Source organism: Pteropus medius, unplaced genomic scaffold (assembly GCF_902729225.1).
Source record: "Pteropus medius unplaced genomic scaffold, Ma_sr-lr_union100, whole genome shotgun sequence".
Taxonomy (NCBI): domain Eukaryota; kingdom Metazoa; phylum Chordata; class Mammalia; order Chiroptera; family Pteropodidae; genus Pteropus; species Pteropus medius.
The window spans coordinates 2139075-2152122 of record NW_024353909.1 but is presented as its reverse complement, the minus strand read 5'-3'; positions in this window follow the sequence as shown (position 1 = coordinate 2152122).

Here is a 13048-nt window from a genome sequence, read left to right as displayed (position 1 = left end):
TGTTTGTGTTTGAGCTGCATCATAAAGTATTCCTGGATAGCTCCCAACACCACAGCAGGCAAGAAAACGACAAGTGAGAATACAGACCAACCTATATGCCGCATTATAAAGGGTAAGATGAAAGTCAAGCTCCTTCCTCCTCACATCAGCATGGACTTGGGTTCTTAGAGTCACATACAGGAAAACTCTGTAAATCAGTGCAAAATGGCAAAATGTTTCCTTAAGTGAGGATCTCAATTTCAATATACCAAATAAAATGCCAATCTTTCACTTATGAGAGGATTTTCTTAGAAATCCTTTGCTTGCTTTACAACTACTCAAGGAAGCAACCTACGAGTTTGCATGTCTCGTGACTGATTATAAAATACCTATGAATGGTTCCCAAGGTAAGAAGAAACAAAATTATAAATGAATCGGTGCCAAACGGAGCTCTGCTATCAACTCTGTCTATCTCATGGGCCAGTTCTGGACAATGTTATGGCTCCAATTCTGCAAACTCAAGTAACAATGAAAATGTTTTAATACATACATTTGCAGGTCCTTTTTGTTGAAGGGATAAATGCTGAGAGCAAGGATAGCCCCTCCGAGTAGCTTTCCACATCTGTGCTGGGAACATGAACTTCTCTCAATGGAAATTGGCCCAATCACCCACTGCATCTCCTTTTTCTCCCCTTACGGTAATGAATGCTGGTAGCTCTCCAAAATACAAAGCTAAGTTGACAGTGACGAATATGAAATGAAAAGCCACATGGCGATTAAGCCATTTACTGACCAATGGAAAAACAGCCATGACTGACCCAAGAGCTGGAAAAGCCAAGTTCAGATCCAAGGTGTGGCCACTACAACAAGTGAAGGCAACTCGTTCAGATACAATCCTCTGCCTGATTACTGTAGAGCTATTTATACAAGTGATCATTTAAAAGCCATATATTTAAGATTAAACTACTTTTCTCCATCCAATTCCTTCTCCTCCAGACCACGGATTGGTCTCAGCTAGTAGCTTTCAAGAGTCCTTTTAATCACATATATCTATCCTAATTTTTCTCTGTCTGAAAATGATGATCTTAGGGCACCCAACTGGCTAAGACTACATAAAATGTTTTATAATGATAATCATCCCTTATTTGTTGCTTCTCATTTGATAGATGAGAAAACAAGTCCAGAGAAAGTAAACTAATTGCCAACAACCACACAACTGGTACGTAGACTACCTGGGATTCGAACCCAGGTTTTCTGGCTTTTAGTCTCTAGCAGGGCAACGGAGCAGGTAGGAAAGGGTATAAGTTTCAGTTCCAAACTTATTTCTACTCATTATCAGTTTTGTAACCCCATGCATATCTCTTAAGCTCTCTGCATATTAGTTTTCTTCATGTCCAAAACAAGGATAATACCACCTATCCCTCTCCTCACAGGGCTGTCAAGAGAATGAGATGAGATGACCTTTGTAAAGCACTCAGTACAGTCTGGCACCTGGTTCATAGAAGGTGCTCGATAAATGCATGATTCCTCATCCCTGCCTTAACTCTATGATACCTATTTGTCTCAGCATCCACACTGCCTTCTAACCTGCTCACCTGATCATTTCCAAACTCTCCAGGAAGGAATCAGATGGACAAGAGGCCAGAAAAACAAAGTAGGCTTATAGGAACAGAAAAGAAGAAGAGGTAAGGGATTTGGCATAATTATCTTATGCCAAGAGATAACTTAGACTTGGTCTGGTTATAGTTTAGTTTCTCCCAGAAGCAGACCATGAGACAAGAATTAGATTACAAGTAGTGTATCAGGGAGGTGATCCTGGGAAAACCCACTAGGCAATTAGCCTACATGTAAGACATGGAAGGAAAGAAGGCCAAGGAGGGTGCATTATCAAGTAAGTGGGCAATTGGTGCTTAAATCCACTGGAGACTCTGGAAGATAATGTATTATGTTCCCCAACTAAGGGAAGCAGTAGAGCTTATCCACCAAACCCTTATTTGTCATTGTTTGATGGTTGCTTCCGGTGGCATCAACTCTCTGACAATTCTGGCTTGCACACATGCTAGCTAAGGTAAGCATGCAAGAAGAAAAAATATATGCTGGCAGAGAGTCACAGCTGTTCTCAGTTTTGGCAATTGTATCACGGTCATGCAAGATGTTAATATCAGGGCATGCTGAATGATAGGCATACAAGAACTCTCTCTACTATTTTACAACTTTCCTCTCAGTCTACAATTATGTGAAAATAAAAAATAAAGAAAAAAAGACAAGAGAATTGAATATAAAATGACAGATTAACATATTTCATATGAATAAAAGAGCTATGTTCTGTGGATTGATACCTTCTGTATCAATTACTTCCCATAGTGGTGTGTGTTTCTTTACTGGTTTCACTTTCAAAAGCTTTTCATGAGGTAGGTCAAAATTTAGATTGCCATGTTTTTATTACAGGCCTTAATAGAATATTTCTATCAATATCTGTCTAGTGAAGATGATCATGCTCTATAATTACAAGTAAACAGACATACCAGCTAGCTTTTAAGAACTTACTATATGCCAAACAATGTTGTAAGTGCTTTGCATGTATTAACTCATTTAATGTGCTCAATAACTCTCTGAGGCAGATACTATCATTATTCCTATTTTTACAAATGAGAAACAGTTCAGTCACTTGCCCAAGGTCCTGCTGCTTGTCTGTGTTTTCAATCACCACTGAGCTTTGCCTGTAGAGCAATGTCAGGGCCACCATACCAGGTCAAGTTTGAAGGACAGAGAAAGACCATAGGTTAAGAAACTTCGGGTTAATATCCTGAAATAGAATTCAGAAGGACATTGTTACATACCACCTATTGAAAATTAAAATGCATTCCTTTCTTTTGAAAAGTTAATGTTTTTGAGAGTTCTGCTCTTTCTAAAAGTTTCATCCCAAAGCCCACTAGATATATTTTAAGAAGTAAAAACAAAACTTACTATGTGATCAGAGACTGATAAGATAAAGCTTAACAGGTCTTTGCAAGACATTATGATCTTTCATATAACATGTATTTAGATAATTCCTCAACTGTGTGTTCTTTACTCAGTGAATGGTTATGATTTCTGCTATTGAAGAAGACATACTTAAAGAATATTAAGATACATGTTTTCTTAATATACCTGAAGTCTATTATGTAAATCACAGTACACTTTTTGAAACACACATTATTTACCCAATAGATGAGGTGTTTGGTGAAGAAGCTATTACAGACCATTGGATAAACAGATATTTAGATGATTTTCAATCAATTATTTAAAACACATGCCATTAAAAGTTTATTAGCATGATTATTTTTAAAGAACCACCACTAAGACCGTTAATGCGACCAGGGTTCTATGGACACAGCTAAAATATAACAATAAGTGGACAATTTGAATTATAATAAATGTATCACCCTACGAGTAAAAGAAGTACTTTTATTTTTTTTAAGAACTCAACTGTTTTAATCTCTCAGCTCAAACCACCAACTGAAATGGCCTTATCATGAGCTAAACCTTTAGTCACAATTAGTTTTGTAAAATTGCTGACTTCCTATTGAAAGTTTGTGAAAGATCATTTTTAGCAAATTACTCCACTCTTTTACTTTTAAACTTGCCCTTCCGTTTTTTATTTTACAACAGAAGAATAATTCATGTTCTGCAGCCTCTCTTTTGGTTCGTGTGTATTCATTTCATTGATCAGATGTCATGTCTTACCCACAGGAGATGCAGAATTGTAGATAGAAAGGCAAATAATAAACAAATTCCAGAGGTCCAGCTTCGTGGACATAAACAAAGGAAAAGCATCTATTATTATAAAATAAATAAATCAGTGTTGTATTTTTTTAAGTTTTGTTGCACAGAAAGAATTTTTTTCAATTTAAATAGGTTTGAAGCAAATTGTCAAATGTTTCAAAATGTATTTGTAAATATGAAAAACACGAAAGATTTTAATTATATTTTTGAAGCCTTCAAAATGTCCTAGATATAAAACTCAAAATTCCCATGCCATGTTTTATCCTGAAAAGAAAATGATAGTTAAATTAGAAATCCTTGAAAAATAGGATTGATAATGGAAATACCCACAGAAGGCAGGCTGCAATGGTTCTGCCACTGTAATACAATCTATTCCAGAATAATTTTTCTTTTTATTATTTCATTAAGTTGTATCTCACTAAAGTTCCTCTTAGGATCTCTCAGCAGCACCAAATTTTTCATTGAGAAAACGATAAATCACTGGCCTAAATTACAATTTAATTATAAACGCCTTTGCCTTCTAATGCTGCCTAGGACCTTTTACCCTGCTACATAATTCTAAAAAATGACCCCTGTCATAATTTCCTTCACTAGAATAATATGAGGAGATCTAATCCTGAATCCTGCTGTCTTATAATTTAATATAAGAGGTAATTATTATTCAAAAGATAATGTTGCAGATATTGAAAATATTCTGAAGTTTGAGTCTAAAAAAAAGGAAGTCTTAGGTATGTGGGAGCTTTCTATCACTGCACCTATCAAGAGAAGCAAGAGGAAAGAAGCAAAGGGTTTTTAATAAAAAAGAAAAAAAATTAGAATCTATATACAGCTGGCGTTTTGTATTGTGTGAAATGCATTTATATAGTCTTCAAATCACAGTTAGAAATGAAATGCCCAAATCACGGAAGCAGAGAGAGCAGTGTGCCGTGAGCGAAAATTTCTTTAAGTTCTGAGTCTGCTTTAGTGTCAGGGTAATAAAAACCGTACCCTCTTTTCACAGTTGCAGTAGGAGGATTTGGGTATGAAATGGCAGCAAAAACAAGGGAAGAGAATGAATCAAAGTAGCCAAGTAGAAAAGTCCTACGGTAGGATGTTAGGATGTAGCACAGAAAAAGGGCTTTGTGGGGACATTTCATTGGAACCATCTGCACAACCTGGATGAGATATACACCAAAAGCAACTTGGCCTTTCCAGCAACATTTTAAAACTGTGCTGGATGGTGAGGTTTACTCTCCTTCCAGAATTCACAGAGGTAAGCCAAGAACAAAGAACAGGTAACAGTAAGTTTGGTGAACCCTCCTCAAAACTAAGCTGCTCTTTAACCCCTAATAGCAGGAATATAAATCACATTCAGTTTGTGCCCAAGAAATGACAACTGCCCCACCTATGCAGGTATCAGTCCTGTCACAATGTGCTTCAATGGCACAGGTGAAAAGTCAATTATGTGGGTGGGAGATTCCTGTCATTATGTGACCTGACAATATGGGGAAGCACAGAATTCAGGGAGCAAATCCTAAAGACGGAATTAAGTGGCACTTTAGTGGAAAACTAATGTTCTACCTTGTCACAAAAAGGACGAAAGACAATAGGTTTCTATTAGATTATAAATATCCTTGAGATTGAATATTTAAGAGGTTAGTCCATTGTGCCTGTTTGAAATAAAGAGGCCCCTTTTAACCTTGTCCCCCACCCCAAATCAAATATGGTGAAATGAACCATCATAACTATCTAGAGACGTGTATAATTATATGAGGGAACATTTAGTTTCCTCAGTAAAGGAGGCAGAGGTAATGATGGTGGTGATGGTGCAAAAGGAGAAAGAGCTAAGGATAAACAGAATGTGGGGGGAAAAAAGTGATCCAAATGAAATGATCGTTACCGATCTTAGACTTGCCTACCAATCTTAGACTAGTCAGCAAACCCCTATACAGCTCAATAAACATCAAACTACACAGTAGACAGACACAGCTTTACTGCCCTTTTGTTTTGTATTTTGTTTTGTTTTGCTTTGGGAGCAGTTCATTTAAGATATAATAAATTGAAAAGCTACTTCCCCCACACCCCCAGTCCCTGCATAAGTCTCAGGACAGTGTAAATGAGTTATGCCTCATTATAGACAGAAATAAAGGGCTTCCCCAGGCAGGAACATCCTTGACTATCATTAAAGCAATCATTAAAAATAACAACTCACCTAAGGGGGAAAAAAAGTCATTCTTTTAAAAGATATATATTAACTAGTAATATTAAAAATAGGTTCTGTGGGTTCAAACAGGAATTGAAATCCAGAATGCAAGAGAAGGCAGAAAAAATGATGTGGGAAGAGGGCGGGGGAAGTTTATTGGAAGGAGGTCTATCATTTCCAATAGCAGTAGCAGAGAGAGCCATGAAATGGTATCCATAACGAACTAATAATAAAGAAGTGAGCAGAGATTGGTAGACTGTGCCTACCTGAATCATTTCACTAGTAACAAAGATTTAAGAGTCCCGAGAGGTTCAAGGCAGACACTGAAGTGGATGTTCCAATAACTAAACAAAAGTACATTAAGGTGGACACACAGGTAGATGGATAGGAAAGCACAGACAGGCAATCTTCAGGTTTAAGATGCACTAAAAATTTTCTGCTTCACTGTGGTAAGTTTTCAAGAGACCCCAGTTGGAACAAGGCAGAGTGAGTGAGTTAAAAGGAGGAAAGTAAAAAGCAAGATCAAATTGAGCATTCGGTGGCCACATCAAGCAAGCTGATTGATTCTATTTTCACCGGCTAACTCTCACCACCTATATTTAAAAGTACACAATGGAATTAAGGTCTTCCTACAAAGTGGTAAATATATATGAAATTTGCCTGAGCACAGGCAAATTTGTCTCCCGCTAGCAGTCACAAAGAAATATAAATTATATAATTTCAGGTTACACGAATTCAGACTGAAAAAGTGACAACCCTTTGCTCTTTGGTCACTTCAAAGACATAAATCCTAATATTTAAGGGAGGGTAAAAAAAGGCACATGTAGTTATTAAGCGACTTTCTCCCCATAGCAATACATGTGAAGGGATTGGAACTCAGAGCTCCTGAAGAGTGAACAATCACCATATTACTATTCTTCAAGGAATGAACAAGAAATAACACTTATAGAGTGTCCCCAAACACAGAAGAGACAAAATGTAAGGTTAAAAAATAAAATGAGGGTGGAAGCCAATCATTTTAAAGTTATTATGACTATACTTCATAGAGAGAAGAAACCGTTGGTGCCAGTCTGCAGTGCATCATGCATACATCATGTCCTCTACATGCTAAGGTGCTGCCACCCACTGGGTCACAGGCATCTGTTGACCTCCCTTGTCATTTACCCTTATCAGAAGGAGGAGTCATTCTGTTGTTTGTACTCGTTTTGATTGTCCAAGAAGCAGACCTTGAAACAAAGATTTAATTTTAAGTAGTTTATTTTAGAAATGGTCTGTGAATTATTAGAAAGAGAAAAAGACAGAGAGAGAGGAAGGGAGAGAGGGAGAGGGTCAGGCAGCCAATTTTCATCAAGCAAATTACCAATGTGAGGCACTGGACCTTACTCCTACTGGGGAACTCAGCCAGGGTAGATTTGTACCTCAGAGCTGTCCCACCTAAGGGGTAAAGGAGCTTTGGTATTAATTCATGAATTCACTACTATACTGGTAAATCTTTAACAACCAGTTCTCTAGCAGGGGTAGGAGTGGAGTTGAGCGACCACTGAGTAGCATTTGCTAATTTCCATGGTATAAATACTCTCCCACCATGGGTGATTTCAAGCCATCAATATAACATTATTAAACACAGAAAGTAAGGAAGAGAAGCATGGCAGCCACCACCAAAAAGTACTACTGACTATAGATACATAAGGCAAGAGCATAGGGAATTGTAAAATGTAGTAAAATAATTAAGCAGTGGTTGATTACCTTTACTTTTAATGTAGGTTATATAATCGTAAGTATACGTAATTTAATTTTTAATAATGGTTGTTTAATAAGAACTCACGAAATTCCTAAAAATTTAACAACCAGGTCTTGAAAGCCAGTATGAGCCAACCCAGAGTTGCACAAATTCTCTCAGTCATTGATTGAAGGGCGCTCCTAATGGGGACTTAAAGCCCTGGGTACTTCATGTCTGGGGTGTGGGCAGCAAAGTGGACCCCAGAGGTGAGTTAGAGCAGGTGTCAACAGTTGGACTTTGGGTCAGCATACACTGAGGAGTTAAGGTGAGAGGGTATGAGCAGCTACCAACAGTCGGCTACTCTATTGACTCACAGACTGGCCATATTTTCCTTATATAAGGCCTCGAAATATTTCTTTATGATTTTATTTGCTATTGCTTCTTTCCACCTACAGCAATTGAAGCCTTTGCCAGACATGCTCTTCCTTGATGTTTACTAAATTCTAACTCCATATTCTTCACTGAGTTGTCCTGCCTTGTGCTTTAAAATTGAATGTGTCCAAAACAAATCTGTCCACTTTCCTCTCCTCATCCCACAAATCATTACTCCTCCTGCCATCCCTGTTTTGTTTAGGAACTCCTCTTCTCCTAGTAAGCCTGCTCTGACCCTCAACTTTCAACTCTCTTGGACCCATATCCAATCAGCTGTCTTACTCAGTTGGCCTCCAAGAAGGTGTCTCTCGACTGCTTGCTATAGCTCCTTTGACAGTATAATGCTCCAGGCCCATGTTGTATCTCACAGAGACTCTTCCAAATGCCTCCTACATCTATCCACAGCTTCCAGTCCCATGTGGTTCCAAGCCACCCAGAAATTGCTTATGGAGTAATCTTTCCTACATGATTTCAAGGGTATCACAACAGCTACCAAGGATTCAAGCATTCAAGGCCCTGTGTGGTTTAGGCCAACCTCCCGTTACAGCCCTACTCTACTTATTCCTCTTCAAATCCTGGAAGATCTGACAAACTAAACTGCTTGCTCTGTAACAATACTGAGCTTTTTCTGCCTCTGTGCCTTTGCCCAAGCTGTTTTCATCATCAGCGACATAGTTCCTGATCCTTCAAAAGCTATTTCATATACCAGCTTTTCAATGCACTGTCTCCTGTTCCCCCAGTGCCAACCCAGAATCTCTCCCCTTTTTAAAGATCAGAATGTTTTCTCACCCCACCTTTATGGTGCTTATTCTGACTGGTATTTTAGTTACTTGTCTTCTGCTATTCTTACTTTACAATTCTTCCTCCCCTGGGGCACCTAGCACTGTGCATGGCACGTAGTAGGAGTTTAACATTTGCTGAATTAATGTGTCCTTTTCAAACCAAATAAGTCAGATATGACTGAATTGAGAGTTAAAAATCTAATTCAGCAACCATATATCTTATTATACAACTCATTTGTATTGAATGAATCAAAGATTTTAAAATTTTTAATAGAACTTATTAGAAGTTGTCAAGTTGATTAAAAACAAAAACAAAAACAAAATTCTTTCTGTCCAGTTTTCTCAGGATTTGCTTTCCCTTCGAGATTTAAGCTATCACCACTCCACCTGGCATGACCAGGTGGACGACTCCTTTGCTTAAAGACAACCAAGATATGTCTAACTCCTTTGCTTAAAGACAACCAAGATATGTCTAACCCATCCTCCAGAGAGCATGGTGGTGAATTTAGTTAGAAAATGGGTCTTTGGAATACTCGAGAGTAGTTAAAGTCCTAAATATATCAACATGGAACTATTTTAAAAATGTGATGAGTGAAAAAAAAAGTTGCAGATAGATACGTACAGTATGAGAACACTGGTAGAAAGTTTAAAAACAAGCAAATCAAACCTATATATCATTTACGGCGGCACACACGTGAGCAAAAAACAGAAAATACCATATTCAGGAGAGTGGTTAATTCTTTGGGGCAGAGAAAGAGGAAAGAAAGAGAAATTAAATTAAGGAGAGGCACACATGGGAAACTTCAAATGGACTTAGAACATTTTATATGTTGGAAGAAAAAGCTTGAAATAAATGTGGCAAAATGTTGAGATTTGACAAAGCTGGGTGGGTGAAATAGATATTAATCTCTATATCTTTTTCTGTATAGCTGAAATATTTCGTAATTTGAAAAAAATGTATTTACTTACATTGGAGGAGTTATCAAAGGGTTTTACAGAGATTTGTAACTTAACAGAACTCTTGCATGGCATAGGGAAAGACTTATGAAAAGTAGAATTACTGTACAAGTAACTAAAGTCTCAGTTTTATCAATACTTTTTGATCTTTTGATCTAATTAAATTGATTATAATCACCTATTTTTGGTTGATTACTCAATCTTCTCTCTAACGAAATCACTCACCTCTCAAAAATATGTAGCTGATTTAAAGCAAAAACAAAACAAAACACAAACTAATTGGAAGGTTAACAAACAGACCCCAAATGATACCGGTATACCAAAGGTACATGAAAGGAAATCAATTACTCCAGCAACAATTTGTGGGAGTAAAAGATTTCTCCCAAACTCTACATCTGGAGCATGGTCTTATCCCAAGGATGCTCTAATTCATCTCCTGTAAGTAGCAGAATTACTTTCAGAATTGCTATCTGATATTCTTCTCTCAGTAAAATAATAGTACCCCTCATTGGAGTTGTTTTTAGGATTAAATGAGTTAATACATTAAGCAATGAAATCAAAGTGCATGATTCATGCTGTTATTATTAGTAATTATCCTTAAAATGGTAACACATAACAATGTGATCATTTTAAATGAGACTTAGGCCCAAAGCCCACACCAGAAGCTGATTTTCATTCCCAAATCTACATTTTTAGATTCTGGTCTTCCACCCATGTAACTCCAATAATTGCCAAAACCAAAGTCCAATCATCAATAAGTACCCAGCACAGAAGCAGAGGACGTATTACTAACAGCTTAAGTTTTACACCTCTCCCTTAAAATTAAAGAAAACTGGGCCACAGCATGTGAATTCCGGGCCACAGCAGGCAAGTTCCAGGCCTCTGGACCCATAAGGAATGTGAAAAGAGCCCCTGTGTCTGGCTTCCTCCATTGACAAAGGTTGGCTTTCCAGAGAGATAGAGGCCAGGTCTACTCCAGTCTGTCTTCTGCCTGCCACTGGCCCCAACTGGCTCAGTTCCACTTAGTAACCGGGCATCAAACAAGAGTAATTGACAGCTTCTCTCCTCCAGCCTCCCCTCTCGGAGCAGGCAGTTTCCCCAGGAGCCGCCTCATACAACCTCAAACACTTTATTACTGGTCAATTTGGGTTTCCTGCCCACTTTAAGTGGCAGTGCTGAGGGTCTGCAACTCTCTCTAGCCCTCATTGATCAATATTAACAGTCACTTTCACAGCATTTCCCTGCTACTCAGCAAGGCCAGGGACTGGCTGTAAATTACCACATAGTCTGGTCATTATACCCAAAGAAATGCTGTCATTCAAAAGTTAGAGCTCATTGTGAGAATAATTTCTTCCATGCTCTTCAGTACCCAAATCAAAGAAGGGAAGAGAACGTGGAGCTTGTCCCTTCTGGGTTTGTTGGTTTAACTAAAATGTTTAACTATATTCACCCCTGAAGATACACTCTTTATCTGGTATTTACAGATATGGGTCCGACTATTTCCAATACCCACACAAGAGGAACCATCAGCTTTCCAGAGGGGTTGGGGAAAAGAAACCATTCAATAATTTTTAAGTCTTGGGTTTACAGTCAATGCATCATAGGTATAAAAAAAAAAAAAATCAAGATTAAGCAATTATTGGCTGGGGCTCACAGAGTAATATTTGTTTGTGAGGTAAAATTTAACAAGAAACAAACAGCGAGTGTTGTTTATCAGCAAGTGTGAGCTGTTTAAAGGCATAGAGGGGCTTTGTAAATGCAAATCTCAGAACCTGGCAAAGAGCTGAAAGAACGTTCCCTGCTGCTGGCAGCTGACTCAGGCATGTTGAAGGTGACAGAGCAGAAAGGCCACCAGGAACCAGCCTTCCTAAGTGGGGGTGCAGAGATGCACCACTGAGGGGCGTTGGGCCACACCACTGCGGTGGGGAAAGACTGAGGCCAGAGACTACACGCTGGCATCCCCGTTTGTAAGGAGGCCTAAAGTGTGCATATAGGAGAAAGAGAGACAGAGAGAGAGAGGGAGAGGGAGGGAATGAGAGGCTGACGGAAAGAAACAACCATGATCTTCACACCCTAGAGGGCCCTTCTCCTCCAGAGATGGACTAGGGCATCACCTAGAACCGCCTTAGCAGGGTTGTTTGCCTGCTGCCTTCGAAGTGCTGCCACAGAAGCTCAGGGGAGAGCCCTCGCTTGGGCTGGATGAAATAACCAATCAACAGAGGGGCTTCCCGGCAGCTACCATGTCCCAGGGACATTACCTGTGTCTCTGTCCTTGGCCACACCCTCTGGGAAACCCTGTGCTCAAACAGGGTAGGAAAAGAGAGGAGGGGAGTAGAGAGAAGGCAGGAACCTGCCAAGTACTTAAAATAGTCACATTAAAAAATGGTCAAATTGAAAAACGATTCTCTGCCTATGCTCTGTACACACCAGGCTCACGAGGAGGCTGAAGAGTGGTCAGGACTGGTCCTACCAGACCGTGGGGCGTCCTGGGCCTCAATTCACATGAGATTTGTTGCCACTGAGTTTTTGAGGCTGAGCCTGAGCTCAACTAACCAGTCGTGGTTTTAATAGCAGAGGCCTGTGCCGCACAGGGGAACCAGGGGCTGCTCCTCGGCCACCATGCTATGCCCGGTAATTGAAAGTCCAAGCTGTCCCACTACCTCAGGGCTCAGCGGTTCTCTTCCGTTTAGCCTTCTCCTCAGTGTGTCATCAGGAAGAGTCTCGGGTCAAACTCAAGTCACTGAAGTCTCCCAGGCTAGGTTGCCATCTGAAGTTATTACCCTTTGTGGGCTCAACCTACCCATATGTGCAGGGAGCACAAGCCCTGTTTGGCTCTTGACCGTTGGGAACAGGTCTCCCTCTCACCAGCCTCTCAGTGTCTAGCTGGCCAATTGGAGCAGCTGGCCAGGGGGACGCAGCTGGGTGCTGATGGACAGCTAGTTTCTCTGATGGACCTGCCCTCCCAAGCACGTTCTCTTCATGGAACAGAAGGAAAAACAGGTTGGGGCTGCCAATCAGAGCTGACGTTCTCCAAACTTTGCCTCATCTCCCACAGGTATTTTCCCCCTTTGTTTTCACGCAAAGAGAGAAGTAATCTTGGCTGCTCAGAAACCACAACATAAAGAACACCCCAGTTCACAGCCCAGCAACAGGCAATAACTTCTCCCAACGAGGGAGAGATTGGGGGCCACCGATGCCAGCTCTTGGGGTGTGTGCACAGCAAAGATAGAG